This window comes from Hemitrygon akajei, chromosome 9 (assembly GCF_048418815.1).
Source record: "Hemitrygon akajei chromosome 9, sHemAka1.3, whole genome shotgun sequence".
Classification (NCBI taxonomy): Eukaryota; Metazoa; Chordata; class Chondrichthyes; order Myliobatiformes; family Dasyatidae; genus Hemitrygon; species Hemitrygon akajei.
Window position 1 is genome coordinate 96,405,281 of NC_133132.1, and position 26,761 is coordinate 96,432,041.

A 26,761-nucleotide genomic window follows, 5' to 3' on the forward strand; every position below is an offset into this window, starting at 1 on the left:
ACTGCAGAATTAAATTCATATGCCTAGGGATTTATCCTTTCAACAGGATTCTGAAATCTGTTAATTGCTGAGCAATCACAGCTAACATGTTAATTTTAATGATTTTTTCAAAGAATCCCATGTTTACCATGAATTGCTATGAATTAAATGAGTGTTACTGACTGAAGTTGAAAAATATTATGAGCCTATCAATGCATTATTAAGTATGACAAATGCTATAGATTCCTGGTGTTAAATTTAGAATGAAGGAAAGTGCAGTGCAAAGACTTGTGCTACAGTATACATAATGTGTATACTTTATGTAGTGTCTTTACTCACTGGGTAGGGTGTTGTTTAGAGCCTGTGTTGAAAGTGCCCAACAATTTGAAAAAGGATCTAATGCTTTCCCGGCATATATAATGAATAAACTCTTCTTGGGCTTCCGGCTGGGTACAGGTATCAGTTATATGAAGAAGATGGCAGAGTTTATCATCAAAATGTCGGTTATCATCGATACCTGTACCTGGCTGGAAGCCTGAGAAGAGTTTACTTGCCCAATAATGTGTCTAAGTGCAAACTGTTAATATGTGTGATCGTAATATAAAATTATATTGAATCCGAACTATTAAAATCATTGCTGTGAGTCAGGAAAAAAAGCAAAATTGCAGCTTATTAAGAGGTGAGGACATTTGTCTAAATGTAACTGGGTGACCGTCGAATCTTATTTATTATCATTAAAAGTGTACTTAGGCATCCAGCTGGGTAATGCTAGAATAGTTGTCTGCACCTTGAAGTGGAGATGGTAATGTCATTACGCAAGTGCGGGATAGTGGGGAGACCATTTTGTTTTCTGCAGAAGCAGCTGGTGGGGCTTTGGGATTAAGTTCCTCCCAGAGATACTGGGCATGGTGAGGAAAAGTGAGTATTAATTGACAATATCCATGTGAATCCGTTTATGCTTGTTGGCGAATCGAGAATATCAATACTGTAATTTGACATGTTTTACATGTGGGTGCTTTAGATTTTCACGAGTGAAGGCATCGGCGCTGGAGAGCGTGGCTTGTGTGAAGTTCCTTACCGGCCAAGTAGGTCAGTCTTCCTCTAATTTAACTACCAGGCAATATCGTGTAAAAGTTGTGTCAAAGTGTACCTTTTGTCTAACTTTTTTGTATCATGACTGATTGTGAATGTAACAGCGTAATGTGAATGTTTAGTCTCTGTTTGGAAGTTAAGCACGTGCGTGCTAAAAGGGAGTAGACATCTTAGATGAGATGTTTTCATTTACATTTTTCGCTGCTATGTATAAGATACAGGGTTGGTAGGATTCTAATGTTGTTTGTATTGTGTTCCTTCAGAATTGCCACTACCATATTAGTTTTGTATTAGCTTTGTGCGGTTTGCTTTATGTATTTTTATACTGCATACACAATTCGTCGATACACAAGAGTGTGGATCGAAGGTTAAATGGAGATTGTAACGGCAGGAACTGGTTGTAAATTCGTTTGTTTTGTTTTAAGACCATCTTCCGACACTAAAACATCTAAAACAGATAAAGGAATTAAAACCCAAAAAAGTATTTGTTGTCCTGAGTGTGTACTTTTCCCCAGGCTACAACATTTAGTACCAGGAGTGGCATTAATTCCAAGCCAGTTTAGAGGGTCTCTGATTGTTGTATTCAGTATAGTATACAATACCTAATACAGTAGTGGTGAAGACTGGACCGGGTTCCTGTCGGGCGGAAGGAGACAGTGCCTGTTGCTGCGTGGAGAGCATGGTAGAGCCTCGGGAATGGGCTGGGATGTCAGCGACTGACGTCAGGACACAGAACGGTGACGTGGATCCAGGAACAGCGGGCCGTGAAGCCATCGTGTTTTCAGCAAAGGATGGCAGCAACTCCTTTTGCAGGCTTGTTGTGAAAACTTTAAAGGCTTGAGCTTTTACTATGTTACACTCAGAGGACACACCAGTTGAACTTGAATTGAATGAACAAATTAGGGAATTGAATAGTAGATATGATGAAGCCATGGCAACCATAGATAAATTAAGCAAAAGGTCCTATGTATATATCCCAAGAGAAAGACACGGTGTTCTATTTATGGGGGATGTTGAGAAAGATTGGAGGTCTTGTGGTGAACTACATATACCTGTGTGGACACGACCCCCCGCTGACTGCTCCTGTGGCTCCTCCCACTGACCCCGGTATAAAGGCGATTGGAGCCGGAGCCCGGCCCTCAGTCTCCAGGATGTAGTATGGTGGTCAATTGCTGCTTGTTCTTTCTTCCAGTCAATAAAAGCCTATATCTCGCCTGCCGTCTCAGAGAGTTATTGATGGTGCATCAGGTCTGTTGATGACTTTATTGAAAAAGTACAACATACACTTCATACTAGAAATCAGTCTGACCAGGAGCAGTATGACTGTGTCATGTCCCTGCTCAGGAGTGCAGCCTTAGAGGAAGCAGTGATGCTGGGGAAGACTGGGCTGATGACTTGTTCACCTACCTCAGGGAAGCTTTTAGAGACAAGCGTAGTGCACCCCAGCTGTGGTCATAGCTTCTACAGTCGCAACCAGTGTGAGGGTGAAGATGTAAGAGAGTTTCACATGGTGATGCACCATCAATAACTCACGCTGAGACTTAGGAAGTGAGATATCGGCTTTTATTGACTGGAAGAATAAACAACACTACATCCTGGGGAAAATGAGGGAGAGCAGCAGCCCACAGTCGCCTTTATACAGGGGTCTGTGGGAGGAGCCACAGGAGCAGTCAGCAGGGTCTGTGGGAGGAGCCACAGGAGCAGTCAGACAGGTATATCTAGTTCACCACACATGGCCTAGCCCAAGCTCTTAACTTGATACTGAAGCACTCCCCCGATGCCGTGACCAATAAGAGGGTGGTGCTAAAAGGTCAATTTATAGAGGGGATCAGGGATCCTTCCCTCAGAAGGGAGCTCCACAGATTCGTGCAGGACCACCCTGAGTCCTCAATGATATAAGTGAGAGAGGAGACTCGTCTGTGGCTCGCAGAAGAGCCCCTGGGAAATACAAAGTCTGGAAAGTCAGAGTGTAGCAGTAGCCAGGCACAGTGCTCAATTGTTAAAGCTCGGGAATCTGAGTCTGTCACACTGGATGATGTCCTTAAAGTAGTCGCAGAGCAGGGCAAAGCCCTTTGTGAATTGACTCAAGCAGTGAAAGATCTCACTGTACAAAGGGATTTTACACGTGCTACTAGCAGTAGACGTAAGTTACAGCCTAGGTTCCCCAGGCTACAAAATAAAGAAGAACATACCTTGATGTATGGCTATAATCGGAATGTGAATTCACAGAAAAAAACTGTTTGACAGACCTGCAAAAGTAGGAGGATAGGTCAATGACAAAGTTATTCAAATGAATTAGGAACAATTTAAAAATGTAAAGATAAATTTAATTAAAATGCATTCAAATTCTAACACCTTATTAACAATATTAAAATGACGTAAAATCATTGAAGCACGCACCTGTGCCCACGTTCCTTGTTCATTAAAATGAAATTACAAGATCAGTAACTTAATTCAAATGAACAAGATTGCTGTCATATGAGTGCCTACCCTAGAGAACGGCGATGAAACATGAGCACAGCACTGTTCTGCTGCTGGCATTAATGTGAATTTCTCCAGGAATGAATATACCAATGCACTGTCAGTTGACTTCCAACTTGTAACTAACTTACACTTTTGTGTCCTCAGAAATCAGATAAACATGAAAGTCAGAATGGGTGTAAACTCTGCTTCAGTCAGCTTGATTCACCCCATTACCTTTCAAAATACGGTACATGTCCTGTTCCACCAATCCGAAGCCAAATGTTGGATATTGGAATATAGTGCTCAGTTCTGGTATCCTCATTACAGGAATGCCGTGGAAGGTTTAGAGAGAAGATTTACCAGGATGTTGCCTGGATTGGACAGCAAGTCTTATGAGGATAGGCTGAGCGAGCCAGTGCTTTTCTCTTTGGAGTGAAGGAGGATGAGAGTGGAGCCAGGGTGGTGGTAGAAGCAGATACATGAGAGATACTTAAAAGGCTCTTAGTCAGGCACATGGATGAATGAAAAATTGAGGACTATTGAAAATTGAGGGAGGGAAGGGTAAGATTGATCTTAGAGTAGGTTAAAAGGTAAGTACAGCATTGTGGGCTGAAGGGCCTGTACTCGGCTGCAATGGTGGATATTGATGAGATTTTTGGAGGATTTGATATGTCATCAATTTTTCCATTGCAACATACTGTTAGACCAGTGCCTCAGGTTGGTTAATCAAGGTAAAAGTTTTGAGCATGTGAAAAAGAGTAAGTCATAAGGAAATAATTGTGCAAGTGTAACTGATGGGAATGTTCTTAAAACCAGCACAGACTCGATGGATCGTATGCCTCCTTTTATACCATATGAAATTATTTAAATATATAATGTATGTTATTGTACTGTATATGCAATTTATACATCATAAATCAGAAACCAGCTCAGCCAGATGATTTTGTGCTGGAACCAGAAGTTTTCATATGCTCTGCTAAAACTGATTTTGAGACGTTACAATAAATACGGTACAAAAATACATGTTGGTATTTATATGATCAGGTACATTTTATTCCATATCTGTACTTTAAACTCTCAAGTTATTTTTATGTAATTCGCTGTTCTTTATAATTGTTGAATGTTGCTGTTTTTTGTTGCATGTCACACCAACACACCGCAGCAAATTCCTAATACGTGTAAATATATTTGGTGAATTAAGTTTGATCCTTAATCCTTTATTGGTGATATCATAATGCAAACTGAACTATCTTCTTCTCAGGGAATGAGGAAAATACATTGAATTTATAAATAAAGACATGTTAGTCTGCAGTTCTTTTGTAATACAGTTCTGTACTTTTAGCCAAATTGGCAGTTGGGGTGGGGGGTGGGGGCAAATTACAACCTATGGACTCATTTTCAAGGATTCTACAACTCTTGTACTTTTATTAACTTTTTTGTATTTGCACAGTTTGTCTTTGTTTTCACATTCCTTATTTGCCACTTTGTATGGGTGTAGTTCTTCATTGATTCTACTGTATTTTGTTCTATTGTGAATGCCTGCAAGGAAGTGAATCTCAGATTTGTATATGGTACTTTCATAATTAAGCTACTTTGAACTTTAATATATGTAGTAACCTGAAAGTAATACAACTTATTTGACACTTTAAGAATGTTGTGATTTAAATATTATCACCACCACGGTTGGGTGCTGGTAGTGGGTGCGCTTTATTTTTGCCAGTGGGGAGAGGGGGATTGTTGCTTGCTGCCGCTTATGCGAGGGAGGGAGGGGAGCTGGGGGGGACTTTGGGGTACTAACATTCATTCTTGGGATATTTCTCTGTTTTGTGGATGCTTGCGAAGAAAAAGCATTTCGGGATGTATATTGTATACATTTCTCTGACATTAAATTGGACCCTTGAAACTTTTGATACCTTTGAAACCATCTAGTTGACAACTGCAAGGTACAAGTCATAAACACAAGAGATTCTGCAGATGCTGGAAATCTTGAGCAACACACACAAAATGCTGGAGGAACTCAGCATGTCAGGCAGCATCTCATGAAGAGAATAAACAGTTGACCTGTTGTATTGAAAACTGAAGCTTCACAGCTCAAAAAGTTGACTGTTTATTCTCCTCACTAAATGCTGCCTGATTTCCTGAGTTCCTCCAGCATTTTGCTTGTTGCAGAGCACAGGAGATTTTTTTAAATGTGTTTGTTGTTTTAATATAATTAAATTATGCCATTGTGACAATATTTGAGTCACATATTTATTTTGACCTCTAGTTGGACCACAAACTTGTCCTGGTTTGGAGGCTTGCTTGCCTCAGTGACCCAGAGCTATGCTGGCTGGAGTCAGGGCTTTATGCTTTGCTCTTGGTAGGCAGGTCAAAGGGCAGAGGCCAGACTAAGAGTGGTCCATCGGTCCTCCAGGTTTGGGGATTCAGTTCAGCGCTAACAACCCTGACTGGCCAAACAAAAATGTTATGGAAACAGCAATAAAGAATCCTTCTACGTCTGTGTGTAACGGTATTCCTGAGTCTCCACCGGGGACTTGCATGGCTGACTGTAGTGAAAACTAAGAGGAAGTTACTGGCACAATGAAGGAAGCTGTGTGACCCAGGACAGACAGAGAAGGAGGTCCTTCATTGCTGCCCTAATGAAGGCAGGTGTAACGGGCAGTAAGTAAGTAAGTATATTTAGTTTGAATTGGTTTAATTTATAAAAACTTCATTGGCTTACAACCTCAGCATGTCCCTTAGAGTTTAAGTTTTTGATTGAAGTTTTGAGCTGAATATCAAAGACTATAGTTTTTATTTGCACATATTATATGTCTGCTTTTGACTTTTCATGACTTTATATTAGAAACTGATCTCTGTGTTTATTTCTCAGAGAGATGATAAGGCCTGGAACCCTCAATTCTAAGCTATGACATTTGTTTACAAATTGATTAAGTTTTAAAAAGCATCATTATTTAACTTTGGCCATGGTTTGCTACTTGTAAGCTAAATTAAAATGAATGCCTTTGTACAGTGCAGGTTTGAGCATTCAGGTTTTGTTAAGCAAGGGCCATCAGCTGAGACTGCCAGTAAATAACAAATCAATATTAAGACTTGGAAATAATGAGAAGGAAGAACATTGCTTCATTCGGGAAGTTTTACAATGTAAAAATTTCTTTAATATTCTTAAGGTCAGATCTCATTATAAATTTTGTGTAAAGTCACTCAAGTGGATAAGCTGTATGATGCTACACCTTTCTATTTCTGTATGAGAAGGTTAGACATTTTGTTAATGTTACATTTAATTTTGTGTCCTTTACAACTACTTGGTCTGAAGAAACGTAAAGGTACCTGTAGAATGAACAGCAGTATATTGTACTCCACTGGGCTTGTTTTCCAGTTTCTACTCTCTTTCTCCTTTATGTCATGTCGGTTAATAATAAACCAATATTATATTATAAACTGGTCTTAGTTCTATAAAGGCTCTGAGTGATTCTGAGTATTGTTGTAATTCTGTCACAGTCTAATATTATCACAGACTGATAACTGTTGAGGCATTAAATTGCCCAATTTCTAAATAATTTGGATGATCATATGAAGTAATTTTGCTTATTTATTTTATTTGAAGTTTCTAATGCATGAGAAGTATCAGAGAGAGACACAAGGGACTGCAGATGCATGAATCAAGAACAAAACACAAAAAGCTGGAAGAACTCAGTGAATCAGACAGCAACTGGGGAAGGAAATGGACAGTCAACATTTCAAGTTGACACCCTTCATCTGGACCAATTCTGAACCTGACAGTAGTCTGTTAACAGTAAGTATGTTAATTAATTTGCATTGCAGGACTGATTTACTCTCAACTGACTCTTATATTATGAAAGATTTTTAGGTTTCATACATGAACAAAGATTCTGAATGAATAATATAGTGTATAGTTAATAAAATCCCTTTATGCCGTGCTTAAGTGTTTTTGAGTATATGATCTGTATAGTGAGTTTACATCTAATGTACACAACAATATGTTTACGTGGCATAGTGCAGGCACTAAGGTGATACAGCTGTGTCTGATAATGCCTTCATTCCCTTACAGAAAAATCAATCTTCCACTGTTTTGTCAGTTTCAGGAGGCAACAGTTTTAGTTTTACGAGTTATTTATGAAAGGTTTGTGTTCCTGAAAAATACTCTGCTGAGCAAAAATTTGTAAATCATAAAGGCTATTCACATTATTTTCCAAACTTAGCACTCTGGCTATGCACTGGTGGTCAAATTTTTCAATCTATGAACACTTTATGCAAAATATCCAGAGCAACACATACAAAGTGCTGGAGGGACTCAGCAACTCCGGCAGTATCTCTGGAGAGAAATAAATAGTCAACATTTCAGACAAGATCCTTCATTATAACAACCTATTCATCTATCATCTCCTGTCTTCCTACTTCATCCTCCCAGCCCTACCCACCCACGTTCCTCCTCACCTGGTCTCACCTGTCACCTGCCAGCTTGTATTCCCCCCTCCCCCACCTTCTTGTTCTGGCTTTCTTTCCTTTCCAATCCTGATGAAGGATCTCGACCTGCAGCATTGACTGTTTATTTCATGCCCATAAGACATAGGAGCAGCATTAGGCTATTCGGCCCATCGAGCCTGCTGCACCATTCCATCATGGCTTTTATTATCCCTCCCAACACCATTCTCCTGCCTTCGCCCAGTAACCTTTGATGCCTGGATGAATGGGGAATCTATCAACCTCCACTTTAAATATACAAAAGAACTGGCCTGCAATGAATTCCACAGGTTCACCACCTTCCGACTAAAGAAATTTTTCTCATCTCTGTTTTGAATGGTCATCTCTCAACTCTGAGGCTGTGTCCTCTGGTCCTAGGCTCCCTCACTAAAGGAAACAACCTCTCCACATTCACTCTGTCCAGGTTTTTCAATATTCAATAGGTTTCAATGAGATCCCCCCCCCCCCCCATTCTTCTAAATTCTGGTGAGTACAGACCCAGAGCCATCAAACACTCCTCATATGTTGACCCTTTAATTCCTGGGATCATTCTCATGAACCTCTGAACCCTCTCAACTGACAGCACATCTTTTCCTAGATAAAGGGTGTAAAACTGCTCCAATGATCCAATTCCCCTGACCTGCCGAGTTATCTGTAGAGGGTTTTGAGTGAGTCAAAACTCGACAGTAACCAGTCATTGCCAGGACTGTTAATGTAGTCACTTCAGGGCAAAAGAAAAGCTGTTGTCCACCCCAGAGTAAAACCATTCTCCTCCTATCCTTGCAACATTGCCCAAAGGAGGGAACTGCCAAAAAATACTTTGCCAAGAGCCATCAGAGTTGCCCTAGTGGCCAATTATCATTAGAACACAGAACAATACAGCGCAGTACAGGCCCTACAGCCTATCTATGATCATACAATCCTTCCTTCCCACATAGCCTTCCTTCTATGTTCCAATCCAGACCCATCTCACTCCTCCAAACCCCAGTGTGTACCATAAGATAGTGAAGCCAAACTGGAATTGTTATTGCTTTACCCATGGTGGAGATTCTGTTCATCGTGGCATGCTCTAGTACCCTGGAGGAGGCCAACATGAACAGGACACTTAACTGTGTTACAAACCCCGTAACTGGGTCACTTACCAGCAAAGATAGAGTGGTCCGTTGAAGTCTGATGGTACTATTTTTAAAAGTTTTTATTTATAAAGGGGCACAAAAGTAAGGTTAATACAAACATTCAGATAATATACGTCGTCAATACTCAATCTAAAGCGCGGGTATAGTAATAATCATCAATAAGAAGTAGCTCTATCGTTTTGTCTAGGGGTAAAAATATTGTCCGATGGAAATATAAAAGACTCTCAAGTTCATGCAGGCTTTAGCCTTTGGGGACCGCTGGGTTTTCACTTGTTGGAGAGAGAGAGAGAATTGTGATAAGAGAAACTTGCCCGGGTCTGTTGATGAGGCCGATCCGATGTGTCGGGGGAGTTGGTTCCCCGTTGTTAGTTCAAGAAAATCGTCTCTGTGGTATCAGCCACCGGCTCCCAGGCAACGGGAACCGCACACACGTGGCTTTCTTCAAATGGCTACCCGCTATTACGGGATCGCTAGCGTCTCTTCTGGTGCGTCTGAGGGGCCGTCTCTACAGCCCCTCTTTTTATCTGGACTCACGGGGTCTCAGATGTCAATCAGGTTGGGATGATGCAATCTCTCCTCGTAGCCCAGCCCACATTGCCCTGAGAGCTGGCACGTAGTATAGGATCGCAATCCACAAAGGTGTCTCCAAGAAACAATGGCCAAATCCGTTGCTTTGTCTTGCTGAGGGGTCAGGACACGTTCTAAAACCTTGAGGATTCTCTCTCATTTCCTGGGTCCAAGACCTGAATTAATAGCGATCTTGCGATTCTCAAGAAGGAGGGGGTGGGATCATAACAACTGTCAGTACATTTGATCTTTGAGCAAAATAGGAAATGAGGTAGTTCATCTATAAGACCTTAAGGCCAGATTAGCTATAAACCATTAACAGATTAACAGATAAGCCATTTGGCCATTCGAGTCTTCTCCGCTATTTCATCATGGCTGATCCAATTTTCCTCTCAGCCCCAATCTCCTGCCTTCTCCACATATCCCTTCATGCCCTGACCAATCAAGAATCTATCAACTTCTGCCTTAAATACACAAAAAGATTTGGCTCCGCAGCTGCTTGTGGCAAAGAATTCCATGGATTCACCACTCTCTGGCTATCATACGTGATGAATAAAGTCAGTTCTGAGAAAGCAGCTCAGCTTGGAAAATGAAGAAGCAGAATCACTGTGGGGCTTGGAAGCAGCAAGAGGCAGAAAATATTTGTGGCAGATGCCTACAGGCCTCCAGGCATTATTGGTATCGAAGGAAAAGTTTTATATCAGGAAATTAGAGGCATATGTAACAATTGTAATACAAGGATCATGGCAGGCTTTCATGTACAAGTAAATCAGGCAAATCAAATTAGCAATAAAAATGCAGGAAACATTTATAGCACATTTAACAAATGGATTTCAAGATCGCTATATTGACGGTGCAATAAAAGGAAGCAAACAAATTTAGATTGAGCATTGTGCAGTGAGGAAAAGTTTATTAATAATCTTGTTGATAAGGGGGGCCTGGAGAAAAGTGAACATAATATGTCAGCAACACGCACAAAATGCTAGAGGAACTCAACAGGCCAGACAGCATCTATGGAAAAGACTACAGTTGGCGTTTCAGGCCGAGACCCTTCAGCAGTACTTAGAGATTTTCTCTTGTGAACATAATATGTAAAATGTTTTATAGATCAAAAACTCATGTAGTCGAAAATGAAATAGGCCTTAAATCCAAATAAATGTATGAGGTGTCAATGCTGACTGACATTAAAAGATGTAATTAATAGTGGTAAATATATTCCAAGGAAACCAGCGTGCCTGCAGGAATCACACATGGTCATGGGAGAACATCCAAGCTCCTTACAGGCGGAAGTGGATTTGAACTTGGATTGCTGTGTAACACTGACTGCTACACTACCATACCACAATCAACCCAAATCATCTTAAACTGCACGCATATAGTCCTTTTGAACAGGAAATGTGGTCCAGCCATAGCTAATTTAGAGAGAGCTAACAAAGAAAGTCTTTCACAAGGCAACTAACAAAAGCTGAAGGTAAATATTTTAAAGATTAAAGTTCAGCTTTATTTGTCACATTTTACATCAAAACACCCAAACATACCGTGACCAGCTAGTTCTAATCCACACTTGTCAGATCCTTTCTGATTCCACCAAAATTGGCCTTTCTCTAATTTAGAATCTCAACCCAAGGATCACACCTATCTTTTTCCTCAATTACCTTAGAACTAATTGCATTATGGTCACGAGATACAAAGTGTTTTCCTACATAAAACGGCTCCTACAAAGACTAAGTCAATAAATGGTTAATTTGTTGATGATTACTAATTGCTGTTGAATGAAGGGCATCTGAAGTGTTAATGAGGTGTGAGTAGCTCAGCATGTACAGGCTGTAATGGATGGCATGCCTAAACCTTACTGTATTTATAATGGATTTGAATCATAAAGGGATGTTTTCATGCACTCCGATCCACTTTCGTAAGTACCTCCTGTAACTAATAAAGTGGTCACTGAGTGTATGTTCGTGGTCTTCTGCTGCTGCAGCCCATCCAGGGTTCAATGTATCATGCTCTTAGAGATGCTCTTCTGCACATGCTTATTTGAGTTACTGTCACCTTCCTGTCAGCTTGAACCAGTCTGGTCATTCTCCTCTGACCTCTCTCATTAACAAGGCACTTTCACCCACAGAACTGCTGGTTATTTGATGTTTTTGTTTGCACTATTCTCTGTACACCCTGGAGACTGTTGTGGGTGAAAATCCCAGAAGATCAGCAGTTTCTGAGATACTGAAACCACCCTGCCTGGCACCAACAATCATCCCACAATCAAAGTCACTTAGATCACATTTTTTCCCCATTCTGGTGTTTGGTCTGAACAACTGAACCTCTTGACCATGTCTGAATGCTTTTATGCTTAACATGCTGCCACATTAGATATTAGAGAGTCGGGTTTCTGAAATATATACTCAGTAACAACAAGAAGAGGGCATGCCCTGGGTGATGGGGGTCCTTTCTGAGGCACCACTCCTTGAAGCTGTCTTGGATACTACAGAGCTGACTAATTTTACAACTTTTTGTAGCTTCTTTTGTTCCTGTGCAGTGGCACCCCCACCATACCAGACAGTGATACAGCCTGTCAGAATGCTCTCCACAGTACATCTATAGAAGTTTTTGAGTGTTTTAGGTGGCAAACCAAATCTCTTCACTGTACTAATGAAATATAGCTGCTGTCTTGCTTTCTTTATAGCTGCATCGATATGTTAGGACCAGGTTATATCCTTAGAGATCTTGACACCCAGAAAACTGAAATTGCTCACTCTCTCTACTCCTGATCCCTCTATGAGGATTGATTTGTGTTCCGTCATCCTACCCTTCCTGACCTCCACAATCAGCTCTTTCATCTTACTGACATTGAGTACAAGGTTGTTGCTGCGACACCACTCCACCAGCTGGTATATTTCGCTCCTGTACACCCTCTCATCTCCATCTGAGATTCTACCAACAATGGTTGTATCATTTATAGATGGTATTTGAGCTATGCCTAGCCACACAGTCATGGGTACAGAGAGAGCAGAGCAGTGGGCTAAGCACACATCCCTGAGGTGCACCAGTGTTGATCATCAGCAAGGAGGAGATATTACTAGCAATTCGCAAAGATTGTGGTCTTCCAGTTGGGAAGTTGAGGATCCAATTGCAGAGGGAGGTACAGAGGCCCAGGTTCTGTAACTTATTGATCAGAACTGTGGGAATGATGGTGTTAAACACTGAGCTATAGTCGATGAACAGCATCCTGACACAAGTGTTTGTATAGTCCAGGTGATCTAAGGCTGTGTGAAGAGACATTGGGGTTGTATCTGCCATAGACCTATTGTGGTGATAAGTAAATTTCAGTGGGCCCTGATCCTTGCTAAGGCACGAGTTTATTCTAGCCATGACCAACCTCTCAAAGCATTTCTTCACAGTAGATGTGAGTGCTACCAGACGATAGTCATTAAGGCAGCTCACGCTACTCTTCTTAGGCACTGCTATAATTGTTGCCTTTTAGAAGCAGAAGGGGAACTTCTGACCATCGCAGTGAGAGGTTGAAAATGTCCTCGAATACACCTGTCAGTTGGTTGGCCCAAGTTTTCAGAGCTTTACCAGGTACTCAGTCAGGGCCTATCACCTTGTGAGGGTTCACCCTTCTCAAAGACAGCCTAACATCGGGCTCCGAGACTGTGGTAAACTATGTATACCTGTCTGGACACACCCCTCTGCTGACTGCTCCTGTGGCTCCTCCCACAGACCCCTGTATAAAGGCGATTGGGGCACTGCTCCTCCCTCAGTCTCCGAGATGTCGTGCTCCCTTTTCACTGTTAATAAAAGCCTATCGTTCACTTCTAGTCTCCTAGAGTTATTGATGGTACATCAGAGACAGATCACAGTGTCACCAGGTGCAGCAGGGATCTTCACAGCTGCAGTTATATTCTCCCTTTCAAACCGGGCATAGAAGGCGTTGAGTTCATCTGGTAGTGAAGTTGTGCCTCCATTCATGCTATTGAGTTTTGCTTTGTAGGAAGTGATGTCCTGCAAACCCTGCCAGAGCTGATGAGCTTCTGATGTTGCCTCCAGCCTGGCTTGAATTGTCTCTTTGCTCTCAAAAGAGCCCTCTGCAAGTGATACCTTGTTTTCTTGTACAGGCCTGAGTCGCCAGACTTAAGTGCCACAGATAGATAGATAGATAGATAGATACTTTATTCATTCCCATGGGGAAATTCAACATTTTTTCCAATGTCCCATACACTTGTTGTAGCAAAACTAATTACATACAATACTTAACTCAGTAAAAATATGATATGCATCTAAATCACTCTCTCAAAAAGCATTAATAATAGCTTTTAAAAAGTTCTTAAGTAGTTTACTTAAATACATTAAATACAATCAACCCCGGCACTTTAACATATCTTACTCCTGGCGGTTGAATTGTAAAGCCTAATGGCATTGGGGAGTATTGACCTCTTCATCCTGTCTGAGGAGCATTGCATCGATAGCAACCTGTCGCTGAAACTGCTTCTCTGTCTCTGGATGGTGCTATGTAGAGGATGTTCAGGGTTTTCCATAATTGACCGTAGCCTACTCAGCGCCCTTCGCTCAGCTACCGATGTTATACTCTCCAGTATTTTGCCCACAACAGAGCCCGCCTTCCTTACCAGCTTATTAAGACGTGAGGCGTCCCTCTTCTTAATGCTGCCTCCCCAACACGCCACCACAAAGAAGAGGGCGCTCTCCACAACTGACCTATAGAACATCTTCAGCATCTCACTACAGACATTGAATGACGCCAACCTTCTAAGGAAGTACAGTCGACTCTGTGCCTTCCTGCACAAGGCATCTGTGTTGGCAGTCCAGTCTAGCTTCTCGTCTAACTGTACTCCAGATACTTGTAGGTCTTAACCTGCTCCACACATTCTCCATTAATGATCACTGGCTCCATATGATCTAGCTCTCAGCAGACTGTTACGAACCCCGTAACTGGGTTACTTACCAGCAAAGATAGAGACGTCCGTTGGAGTCTGATGATACTATTTTTAACAGTATTTATTAGCAAAAATACACAAAAATAATATCAATGCAAATATACAGATAATATACGTCGTCAATACTAAACCTGAAAGTGCGGGTATAATAATAATCAATAAGAAACAAGCTCTATCGTTGTCTAGGGGATAATGAATTGTCCGATGGAAATCTAAAGGTCATTTCAGTTCATACAGGCTGCAGCCGTTTGTTCGTCACTGTGTTGTAATTGTTGGAGAGAGAGAGAGAGAAAGAGAAAAACTTGCCGACTTTCCTTGGTACGGTAGTGATCCGTATCCATCCTTTAGCTAGACCGTTCCGTGATGAGCCCGCCACCCAGGCAAGGGAGGACGCACACGAGCTCCCACCGGCTTTCGCTATAAAACGCTGTCACTGGATTTCTAGCGTTTCTCCTGGTGCGTCTGAGGGGTGTTCCCCTGACCCTCTTTTATTCTCACTCACGGGGTCTCAGATGTCAATCAGGTTGGGATGATGCAATCCCTCAACCAGACCACTCTGGTTGACCCCTGAGGGGTTTCAATGAATAGTACAGTACTCAATACACAATTCCTTCTCCAAGAGACAATGGCAGTAATCAGTGGTTCCGTTCCGCTTATGTCAGGAGACATTCCAAACCTTGTGTATTCTGCGGTGTCTATGGCAACTGCCTTTGCTGTGATCCTGCGTCTCGCTCTCTCACTATTGACATGATGTGTATCTCTCTCATTTCCTGGGTCTCAGACGCAGGAATAATAGCGATCTTGCGATTCTCAAAAAGGAGGGGGTGACTTTGCACCCTTCGGCCCCTCAGAGTTGCTCCACATTCGTAACAAGACAATGAACCTTCTGTTTCATCCATGGCTTTTGGTTTGAGAACATACAATGAGTTTTCAAAGACACACACTCATCCACACAGGTTTGAAGAAGTCGGTAACAACTGTGGCATACTCATTCAGATTTGAAGATGAATCCCTGAATACAGTCCAGTTCCACTGATTCAAGGCAGTTCTGTAACCACTCCCGTGCTTCCTTTGTCCATATCTTCTTGGTCCTCACTACTGGTGCTGCAGTCTTCAGTCTCTGCCTGTACTTGGGGAGTAGAAGTACAGCCAGGTGATCAGACTGCCCAAAGTGAGGGCGTGGAATAGCACAGTAGGCATTCTTGATGGTGGTGTGACAATGGTCCAATGTGTTGCATTAACAAACAGGCATACAAATGTACCCAATAAAGTGGTCCCTGAGTGTGGATTGTAACATTTTGTTTGGTTCCACTAAGAATATGTATTAACGTATTTCATTCCATATTTATGAGAACCTATGAAAATCCCAAAATGAGTATTTACTCTGATATTAACAAATGCACAGTCTACCTTGTATTCAAAATTAAAATATTTTTGAGAACCAAATCCACCATTCTATTAGCCTTTACATGTCCTGAGCACAAGCTGGAAACACCATCATTTGTACACACTTGCTGTCAATCATTGCAGGAAGAGTATATCATTTGCTTCAGTATTTAGGAACAAATAGGGGCTGTGCTTAGTTTGTCGGTAAAATTCTTCACAGCCATAGTTGAACTTTTTACTCTTGCCTTTGTAGTACACTTCACTGAATCTACTTACACATTGAATCTTCCAGGATTGCCCGTTTGTTCTGGAGTTGAGGAATACGTAAGTTGTCTCCTTTTTATGCAATGGACGCTTGTAATATTCTTATAAGTAAGAACGAAACAAATTTTATCCCTAAAATATAGCTAAGTTCAATACTTCAGACTTTGTGAATGTATTTACTTTAATCCAACATTGCATGGTTGTTTTCTGACCTGTATTTGACAAATACAAAATAGTTTAACTTAAAAAATTCACATTAAGCTCTGTAAATCTTAAAAGGATTATAGATATGCAATACAATTAATATATTAGATATTTTTGTCTAGTTTCCTGCAACACAAGGAATATGTGTAAGATTTGCACTTAAATCTGTATTATGTTAAAAATCTTTGTTATAATATAGTGGGGGTGGTATGGTAGCGTAGTGGTTAGCGTAAAGCTACAACAGCGTTAACTGTAAGATCAGAGTTCAATTTCTGCTACTGTGTGTAAAGAGTTAGTCTCCCTGTAGCCATGTGGGTTTCCTCCCATATTCCCAAGATTGCATAGTTAGGGTTAGTGAGTTGCGGACACACTATGTTGGTGCCAGGTGTGTGGTGACACTTGCGGACTGCCCAGCACAATCCTTGCTGTTTGGATTTGACACAAATGAAGCATTTCACTGTACATTTCAATGTACAGATGACAAATAAAGATGATCTTAATTTATCTTAGAAAAGACATCAGATTAAGCAGGGAAGTGGAACACAATAGTTCTTGTGGAAGAAAAGTACACTTAATTATCTTTCAGATCTAAGAGTAATATTAGTTGTAAAGATATTGTTTTAATGAATGACATCCTTACAAATGAAACTCATTGCTAATATGATTGTATTAGTCCATTTTTTATTAGACAGAGTTCTACTAAATTTTATGAGTAAAAGTATATAGATTTCATAAATGTCAATTAAAAGCTAAAAAGCTGCACGGGAGTGAAAAGAAAATGCCTTCTGGTGTGGAATTTGTCTGAGAGATGAGAGATCTGAAGTGTGGAATTTTACTGTGTAATGGTATCAGGATTTCTGAACTAGAAGAATCTTAGAATCACAGATTTGTACAGCATGAAAACAGGTTCTTTGGGCCAATGCCCATTCCGACCAGTTCCCAACCTAACCCACACCACCCAGGATATGCTCTCTTCTAGCTGCTGCCATCAAGAAGTTGGTACAGGAGCCTCACAACTCACACCACTATGTTCAGGAACAATTATAACCCCTCAACCATCAGGCTCTTGAACCAAAGGGAATAACTTCATTCAACTTCATTTACTCCATTGAAATGTTCCCACAACCGATAGATTAACTGTCAAGACTCTTCATCTCATGTTTTCGATATTTATAACTTATTTATTTATTATTATTTCTCCTCTTTGTGTTTGCCTGGTTTGTTGTCTTTTGCACTCTGGTTGAATGCTCATTGGGCAGACTTTCATTGATTCTGTTATGGTTATTATTCTATGCATTTATTGAGTATACGAAAAATGAATCACAGGGTTGTATATGGTGACATATATGTACTTTGATAATAAAATTTATTTTGAACTTTAAACTTTGAAACATCCAGTGAAGTGAATCATTCACATTAACAAACAACATGCCACTTTATTAAGTACCTTCTGTACCTAATAAAGTGGTCACTGAGTGAATGTTTGTGGTATAAACTGCTGTGGCCCATTGAAATGATAACATTTCAAAGTTCAATGTGTTGTGCATTCAGAAACGCTCATCTGCACCCCACTGCTGTAATGTGTGGTTACTTGAGTTACTGTTAGCTTCCTGTCGGCTTGAACCAGTCTGGCCATTCTCCTCTGACCTCTCTCATTAACAAGATGTTTTCACCCATAGGAATGCTGCTCACAGGATTTGTTTTTTGTATTTTGCACCATTCTCTGTGAGAATCAACTCTCAAGACTGTTGTGCATGAAAATCCCAGGAGATCAGCAGTTTCTGAGATACTCAAACCACCCTGTCTGGCACCAACAATCATTCCACAGTCAAAGTCACTTAGATCACATTTCTTCCACATTCTGATGTTTGGTGTGAACAACAATTGAACCTCCTGAAGATGTCTGCTCTATTATGCATTGAGTTGCTGTCATATGATTGGCTGATTAGATATTTACATTAATGAGCAGGTGTACAAGTGAACCTAATGAAGTACACTTTATTCTTCTCACCAAAAGTAACAGTGCAATAAATTTGGTCTGCCACCTTCTGCCCATTTCTTTGGCCTGTTTTAATCTTGTTGAAATTTATTATTATCCTCATATAATTCCGTCTCCTTGTTTTGGTTAGGAAATTGTGCTCCATGAATCCACGCCCAAGTCATTAATATAAATAATGAAAAACAGTAGTCTAGTATCAGAAACATAAGAGATTCGGCAGATGCTGGAAACCCTGAGTAAAGCAAATAAAATGCTAGAGGAACTCAGCAGGTCAGGCAGCATCTATGGAGAGGAATAAACAGCCGATGTTTTGGGCCGAGACCCTTCAAAAAGGTCAATATAAACAATCCAAAACATTGACTATTTATGGTCTAGTACCGCCCTGGAACCTCCAGTGTACACTTTCCTCTCATCTGATCTTTTCACTACTGCTACACACACAAAATGCTAATGGAACTCAGCAGGTCAGGCAGGACCTGATGAAGAGTCTTAGACCTAAATGTTCACTATTTTTCTCACTTCCATAGATGCTGCTCAGCCTTCTGTGCTCCTCCAGCATTTTGTGTGTGTTGCTTTGGATTTCCAGCATCTGCAGATTTTCTCTACAGCTGTCTCTCAGCCAGTACTCTACCCATGCTGTCACATTCCATTTTATTCTGTGAGTTTCAGCAATGGAGCACCTTCTCAAATGTTTGTATGTTTACAGTGTTTGTATGTTCCTGTCAGAATTAAAGGCAAGGAATACAGGCTTAGGGAACCTTGGTTTTTGAGAGACATTAACAGCTTGGTTAAGAAAAAGTAAAATGTGCATAGTAGATATAGGCAGGCAGGAACAAATGAGGACCTCGGAGTGTAAGAAATGTAAGAGAAGGAAATCAGGAGGGTTAAAAAGCATGAAGTTGCTCGAGCAGACAAGATGAAGGAAAATCCTAAGGGCTTCTAAGGAGAGCAAAAGGATAGCAGTTGACAAAATTGGTTTTCTGAAAAATCAGAGTGGTAATCTATGCATGGAGCTGAAAGAGCTGGGGGGATCTTAAATGGATTTTTTGCATCTGTATTTATTCAGGAGACAGACACAGGGTCTATAGATCAGAGGAAATGCAGCTGTGAAGTCATGGACCCTATACAGATTATAAAGGAGGCATTTGCTGTCTTGGAATTAGTGTGGTTACATCGCCAGGGCATGACAAGATGATTCCTCGGACCCTGGGAGACTAGTACAGAAGTTGCAGAGGCCCTAGGAGGAACATTTAGAACATCCTAAGCCACAGGTGAGATGCCAGGGGATTGGACGGTAGCTAATGTTGTGTTGTTTAACTAAACCTATAAGAACAAACCAGGAAATTATAGGCCTAACATCAGTAGTGGGAAAGTCATTGGAAGGTGAAGGTATCTCAAGGGACCGGATAGATAAGCGTTTGGATTGACGGAGACTGATTAGGAATCGTCAACATGGCTTTCTGCATGGTAAGTCATGTCTAACAAATCTCATAGAGTATTTTGAGGACGTAACTAGGAATGTTGATGAAGGCAAGGCTGTGGATGTTGTCTGCATGGACTTAGGCAAGACCTTTGACAAGGTCCAGCATGAGAGGTTGATAAAAAAGGTTCAGTCACTTGGCATTCAAAATGAGGTAGTAAATTGGATTTGACATTGACTTCATGGAAAAAGTCAGAGAGTGGCTGTAAACAGTTGCCTCTCTGATTAGAGGTTTGTGACTAGTGGTGTGCCATAGGAATCGGAGTTGTTTTCCATTGCGGTTTGTCATCTATATCAACAATCTGAATGATAATGTGGTTAACTGGATCAGCAAATTTGTGGTTCATGCCAAGATTGGGGGAGTAGTGGACATGGAGGAAGACTATCAAAGTTTGAGGTGGAATCTGGACCAGCTGGAAAAATGGCAGATGGAATTCAATGCAGAGCTGTTGCACTTTAGGTGGATCAACTAGGGTAGGTCTTACACTGTGAGCGATAGGGCACTGAGGAGTGCAGTAAGCAGAGGGATCTGGGAATACAGATCCATAATTCTTTAAAAGTGGCATCACAGGAAGGTAGGGTCATTAAGAAAGTTTTCATAGATCAAAGTATTGAGTACAGGAGTTGGAATGATTTGTTGAAGTTGCATAAGATGTTGGTGAGGTCTGATTTGGAGAATTGTCCACAGTTTTGGTCTGTTCTTCCTTGCTGAAGACTGAGGTAAGGTATTGGTTTAAAACCTCACCCATATCGTCTATCTTCATCAGTAAAATTGGGCTTCACAGAAGTGAAGCACCAGTCACCAGATTCAATTCCTGCCACTATTTGTAAGGAGCTTGTACGTTCTCCCCATGACCGCGTAGACTCCCTCCAGGTACTCCAGTTTCCTCCCACAGTCCAAAGATGCATGGATTAGTAGGCTCGTCTGACACATGGATGTTACTGAGTGACCTGGGCTTGTTGAGCTAAAAGGCCCTGTTATCCTGCTGTATCTCTAATAAAAATAATTCCTTTTTTTGTGTCTAAAGGGCCCTGTTATCCTGCTGTATCTCTAATAAATAGAATTTCTTTTTTTGTGTCTAATTGGCCCCCTCTCTCCACTTGTTGCCTGATTCATGTTGACAAGCCCCATAGAATATTTCTTGATCCTGTTTCATGCTAATTGAAGCTTTTCTCATGCCTTCTCTCTTATTTTGTTGTTTAATTCCCTCTAAACTTTTTTAATCAGTCCACTTACATTAATGACCTGGCAAATTTTGAGGTGCTCTATTTGTCCTGGTCTATTCTTTTTGCTATCTCTATCTTTCTGCTCACTGATGGAGCTCTGGCTTTCGTTTCCCTTCCCTCCAAGTTCAAAAATTCAAATTCGAGCCCTGATGAAGGGTGTTGGCCCAAAATGTTGACTGTTTATTCATTCCCATAGAAGCTGCCTGACCTGCTGAGTTCCCCCAGCATTTTGTGTGTGTTGCTTTATTATCAAAGTACATTCATGTCACCACATACTACCTTGAGATTCATCTTTTTGTGGGCATTCACAGTAGAACAAAGAAATACAATAGAATCAATGAAAAACTACACACAAGCAAAGACTGATGAACAACCAATGTGCAAAAGAAGATAAACTCTGCAAATACAAAAAAAATTAAACAGATAGATACACATACATATATGCATACAGTATATACTGAGAACATCAGTTTGTAGAGTCATTGAAAGTGAGTCTATAGGTTGTGGAATCAGTTCCGTGTTGAGCTGAATAAAGCTATCCACACAGCTTCAGGAACTTTGTCCCTCATGTTTAAGTTCACATTTATTGTCATCTGACTGTACATGTATACAATGAAATGAGACAACATTCCTCTGGACCACAGTGCGCATACAAAACATGTCACACACAGCACGTAAACCAAAATATTACCATAAATAATTTGATAAAATATAATTTTAAATGCATGTAGTCTGCAGCGCAGGTAACCAGTACATAGAAAAATGTGAATGTACTTGTACTCTAACCAAAATAGCTTCACCTTCAAGACCTCCCATTGTTCAATAGTTTACAGTATTTCGTCATAAAAAGATAAGGGCAGCACTAAGAAGCTCTACCAAAGGAGCATTCAGAAAAGAAAATCTCTAAATATATCTGTAGAAAAATGTCAAGCTGTGGAATTAAATAACACAGGAATTAGAATGAATTCTCTTCCCGTTGATCAATGGCATCAGCTTTTGGACAGAAAATAAAATCCTCAAAATCCAATCCAATCTACAGAGAAAAAGATAAAAGTCTATTTATCTTGACAACAGCAGCTTAACAACACTTCATCTTCTTTCATGGGATTCTGTTCACACAGAAGTTGATTCTTTCACTGCTAAAGAATGATCAGAGACTAATGTTCTTATAGAATCTTTCAGTGAATTTAATTGGTAAGTAAGAGGATAGATTGAAAAAAATTGCAAAAAGAGAATAATTCTTGGCCCTGTTTAGTAAAGTTTGTTATTTCCTTTAGAAATCTCCATTTCTTCCATGTCAGGTTTTCAAATGGTGGAATTACTAAAATTAATCTATTCCTAATCCCATAAATTCACCTGTTCATGTTTTATGTTCCTCCCTTTTGCCACTTGATATTTTGCAAATATTGGGATGTTTCTATTATTTCCTTAAGACCCCACTCTTTGAGCAGAACAGTGGTTTCAACAAGACAGGCAATATGGATTAAGCATTTTGCAAAGGATTTAGAATTTAGAGATACAAAACATTGGTTGATTTTATTTTCGAGAACCCATCAACCTCTGCTTTAAATATACTCAAAGATTTGGCCTCCACAGCTGTCTGTGCTAATGAATTCCACAGGGTTACCACCATCTGGATAAAGAAATTCCTCCTTGGGCACCAGCCTGATTCTTTGCACAATTTGGCAGATTATGTTTGGGACCATTGTAGTTACTTCATTTTACCTCACAAAGTTGAATTCAGTATTTATCCTCTTTTAGTACCCTTAACATTGATAGAAAAGAAGAAGAGTCCTGTGCAGTGAATATGAGGAGTTAGGGAAGAGGCTGAAGAACAGGAAAATCTGAGGTAGTCATCTCTGGATTACTCCCTGTGCCAAGTGCTAGTCAGGGCAGGGATAGGATGATAGTACAGATGAATGAGTGGCTGAGGATCTGGTGCAGTGGGATCATTGAGATCTCTTCAGGGGAAGGTATAACCTGTACAAAAAGGACGAGTTAGGTTGGCACTGGATCCCAGGAGATGGAATGCCTATGAGATGGCTTTTTAGAGCAGCTTGTGGTTAAGCTGACAAGCAGACAATACAAAGATAGGTGGAGGGGCAGGTATTGTTAAGGAAACAGGGAGTCTGCAGGACTTGGACAGATTGGGAAAATGGGCAATGAATTGGCAGATGGAATATAGTGTGGGGAAGTGTATGCTCATGCACTTTGGTAGAAGGAATAAAGGTGTGGACTCTTTTCTAAATGGGAAATATTCAGAAATCAGAGGTGCAAAGGGACTTGGGAGTCCTTGTGCAGGATTCCCTAAAAGATAAATTGCAGGTAGAGTCAGTAGTAAGAAAGACAAATGCAATGTTAGCATTCATTTCCAGAGGACTAGAATATATGAGCAAAGGTGTAATGCTGAGGTTTTGTAAGGCACTTGGTCAGACTGCACTTGGAGTATTGTATTGTGAGCAGGTTTGGGCCCTTTATCTAAGAAAGGATGTGCTGGCATTGGAGAGGGTGCAGAGCACTTTCATTGCAATGGTTCTGGGAATTAAAGGGTTAACCTATAAGGAGTGTTTGAATGCTCTGGGGTTGTACTCACTGGAATTTGGAAGAATGAGGAGATATCTCATTGAAACCAATTGAATACTGAAAGGCCTAGATAGAGTGGATGTGGAGAAGATGTTTCCAATACTGAGAAAGTCTAGGAACAGATGGCACAGCCTCAGAATAAAGGGACATTCATTTAGATCTGCGATGAGGAGGAATTTCTTTAGCCTGAGGTTGGTCAGTCTGTGGAATTCATTGCCACAAATGGCTGTAAAGGCCAAGTCCTTGAGTATAGTTATTCATTACTCAGGGGGCCAAAGGTTATGTCGAGAAGGAAGGAGAATGGGGTTGAGAGGGATAATAAAGCAGCCATGAAGGAATGGTGCAGCAGACTTGATGGGCTGAATTGCTTGATTCTGCTCTTATGATCTTAACCTTTCTCGTACCTCCTCTCTGTGAGTTTGGACCTACATCAAGCATTGGTGAGACTCCATCATTTTGGATTTTCCTTGGCAAAAATGGATGTAAAGTATTTGTTTAATACCTCAGCCATGCCCACTATCTTCAGGAGTAAAATTCCTTTATAATCTCTGACTGGTTCCCTCTCACCAGGTGCTGCCTGATTTGTGTTTACATGCCCATTCTAAAAGATGTTGGTGAGCCAAAACCTGGAGTACTGTTAACGGTTTTGATCCCCTTTCCTAAGAAGCATTGTAGATAATCCACATGAAATTCCTCAGGCTAACTGCTGGGCTGAGAGGACTCTTCTAAAAAGAGCTAAAAGACTCTTAGATAGGTACACAGATGCATGAAAAAATGTAGGGTTATTGGTTGTATAGGAGGGAAGGGTTAGTTTGAACATGGAGCAGGTTTATATAAGTTGGCACAACACTGTGGGCCAAGGGGACCATGCTGTGTTGTACTCTTCCATGTTGTAAATAAGCAAGGTCTGTATTCATTGAATTTTGTTAAATGGGCGAAGAGTAATCTTATTGAAGCACATGAGATCCTAAGGGGACATGACAGCAGAGATGAGATGTTTTTATTAGTGGGAGTGTCTCAAGCAAGGGAACATAGTTTTAAATGTGAGAAAGTCTGCAGATGCTTGAAATCTGAAGCAACACATACAAAGTGCTGAAGGAACTCAGCAGGTCAGGCAGCTATCAAAATAAATGGTCAACATTTTGGGCCAAGACCCTTATTCAGGAATGAAATGGCAGGGGATAGATGGCAGAATACAAAGTTGGGGGGAGGGGAAGGAGGATAGCAAGAAGGTGATTGGTGAAGCCAGGTGGGTTGGAAAGATAAAGGGCTGGAGATGAAGGAATCTGATAGGAGAGGAGAGTAGACCATTGGGGAAAGGGAAGGAGGAGGGGCACCAGGGGAGGTGATAGGCAGGTGAGAAGAGGTAAAGGCCAGAGTGGGGAATAGAAGAAGAGGGTTGGAGGAGAGAAAAAATTACCAGAAGGTAAGCCTTCAGGTTGGAGGCTACCCAGACAGACAGAATATAAGATGTTTCTCCTCCACCCTGAGGGTGCCCTCATCTTGGCGTAAGAGGAGGCCATGGACCGACATATAAGAATGGAAATGGGAATCAGAATTAAAATGTTTGGCCACCAGAAAGTTTTGCTTTTGGCAGAGAGAGCAGAGGTGCTCATCAAAGCGGTCCCCCAATTTACAACGGGTCTCACCAATGTAGAGAAGGTCGCATCGGGAGCACCGGACACAATAGATGACCCCAGATGATTCACAGGTAAAGTGTTGCCTCACCCAGATGGACTGTTTGGGGCCCTGAATGGAGGTGAGGAAGCAGGTGAATGGGCAGGTGTAGCACTTAGGCCACTTCAGGGTTAAGTGCTGGGGGAGAGATTAGTGTGGAGGGATAAATGGACAAAGGAATCCTGGAGAGAGTGACCCCTGCAAAAAGCAAGGCGGGGGAGGTAAAAATTTGTTTAGTGGTAGGATCCCTTTGGAGATTGTGGAAGTTGTGGAGGACAATGTGTTGGATGCGAAGGCTTATGGGGTGGTGGGTAAGGACAAGAAGGATTCTTTCACTGTTAGGTGGCAAGAAGATGGGGTGAGTACAGATGTTCGTGAAATGGAGAAGATGTGGGTCAGGGCAGCATCAATAGAGAGGAAGGGAAAACCCATTCATTGAAGGAGGAAGACATCTCTGATGTCCTGAAAAGGAAAGCTGTACCCTGGGAACAGATGTGGCAGAGTTGAAGGAACCGAGAAAAGGGAATAGCGTTTTTACAGGAGGATAAGGTGGGAAGAGGTATAGAACAATGGTGAACTGGCACCGGAAATGGTTATATTGAATGACAGAACAGGTGGCCTACCCCGTTCCTATTTTCTTGTGTTCATGCGTTTATGAAAACCATACCAGCTCCACAGAAACCGGGTTGTACATTTAGGGAGTTATGTAGCCATTGCAAGTCAAGAAGAGATCTTATTTCTGAAGAGTCATACGAATGCATTCTGCTTCTCTGAGAATCCCAGGAAGCCTGTGCTGGTCACAGATATATGGACTGTGCTCTCAACTTGATTGTCTTTGCTCAAGGCAAAGCAGATGATCGCTCTTCCATGAGTAGAAAGCATTAATGACCTCCCAAATGCAGCTGAGTACAGTATAGCGAACTGTGAAGGTCAGTGGTGATTAGTCACCACTCCCAGAAGGGCGGCATAATTGTGTTGTAGTTGGACACCAGCTATACGTTCAGGGTTCAATTGCCTCTGCTGATTGTAAGGAGTTTGTACATTCTCCCCATGAACACGTGGGTTTCCTCGGAGTCCTCCAGTTTTCTCCTACATTCCAAAGACATACAGGTTAGGGTAAGTAAGTTGTGGGCAAGCTATGTTGGTGCTTTGCGGCTCTCCCCATCACATTCTCAGACTGTTCTGGTCGTTGACACAAACCACACATTTCACTGTATGCTTCAGTGTTTTGATGTACCTGTACACGTGACAAATAAAGCTAATATCATCT

At 41.2% G+C, this 26,761-nt stretch overlaps 1 protein-coding gene across 6 annotated transcripts in view; it reads left to right on the forward strand.

The window, feature by feature from the left end:
- Positions 1–26,761, forward strand: part of LOC140733344 (uncharacterized) — a 148,446-nt gene that overhangs the window by 45,141 nt on the left and 76,544 nt on the right. For 3 of the 6 annotated variants that reach the window (XM_073056555.1, XM_073056553.1, XM_073056556.1), the window contains one exon: positions 7,142–7,330. The gene's annotated coding sequence lies outside the window, so the exon portion shown is untranslated. Of the gene's footprint in view, positions 1–68; positions 1,069–6,117; positions 6,204–7,141; positions 7,331–16,229; positions 16,382–26,761 lie in introns of those variants that run through there. The other 3 variants (XM_073056554.1, XM_073056557.1, XM_073056552.1) reach the window with 3 other exon arrangements.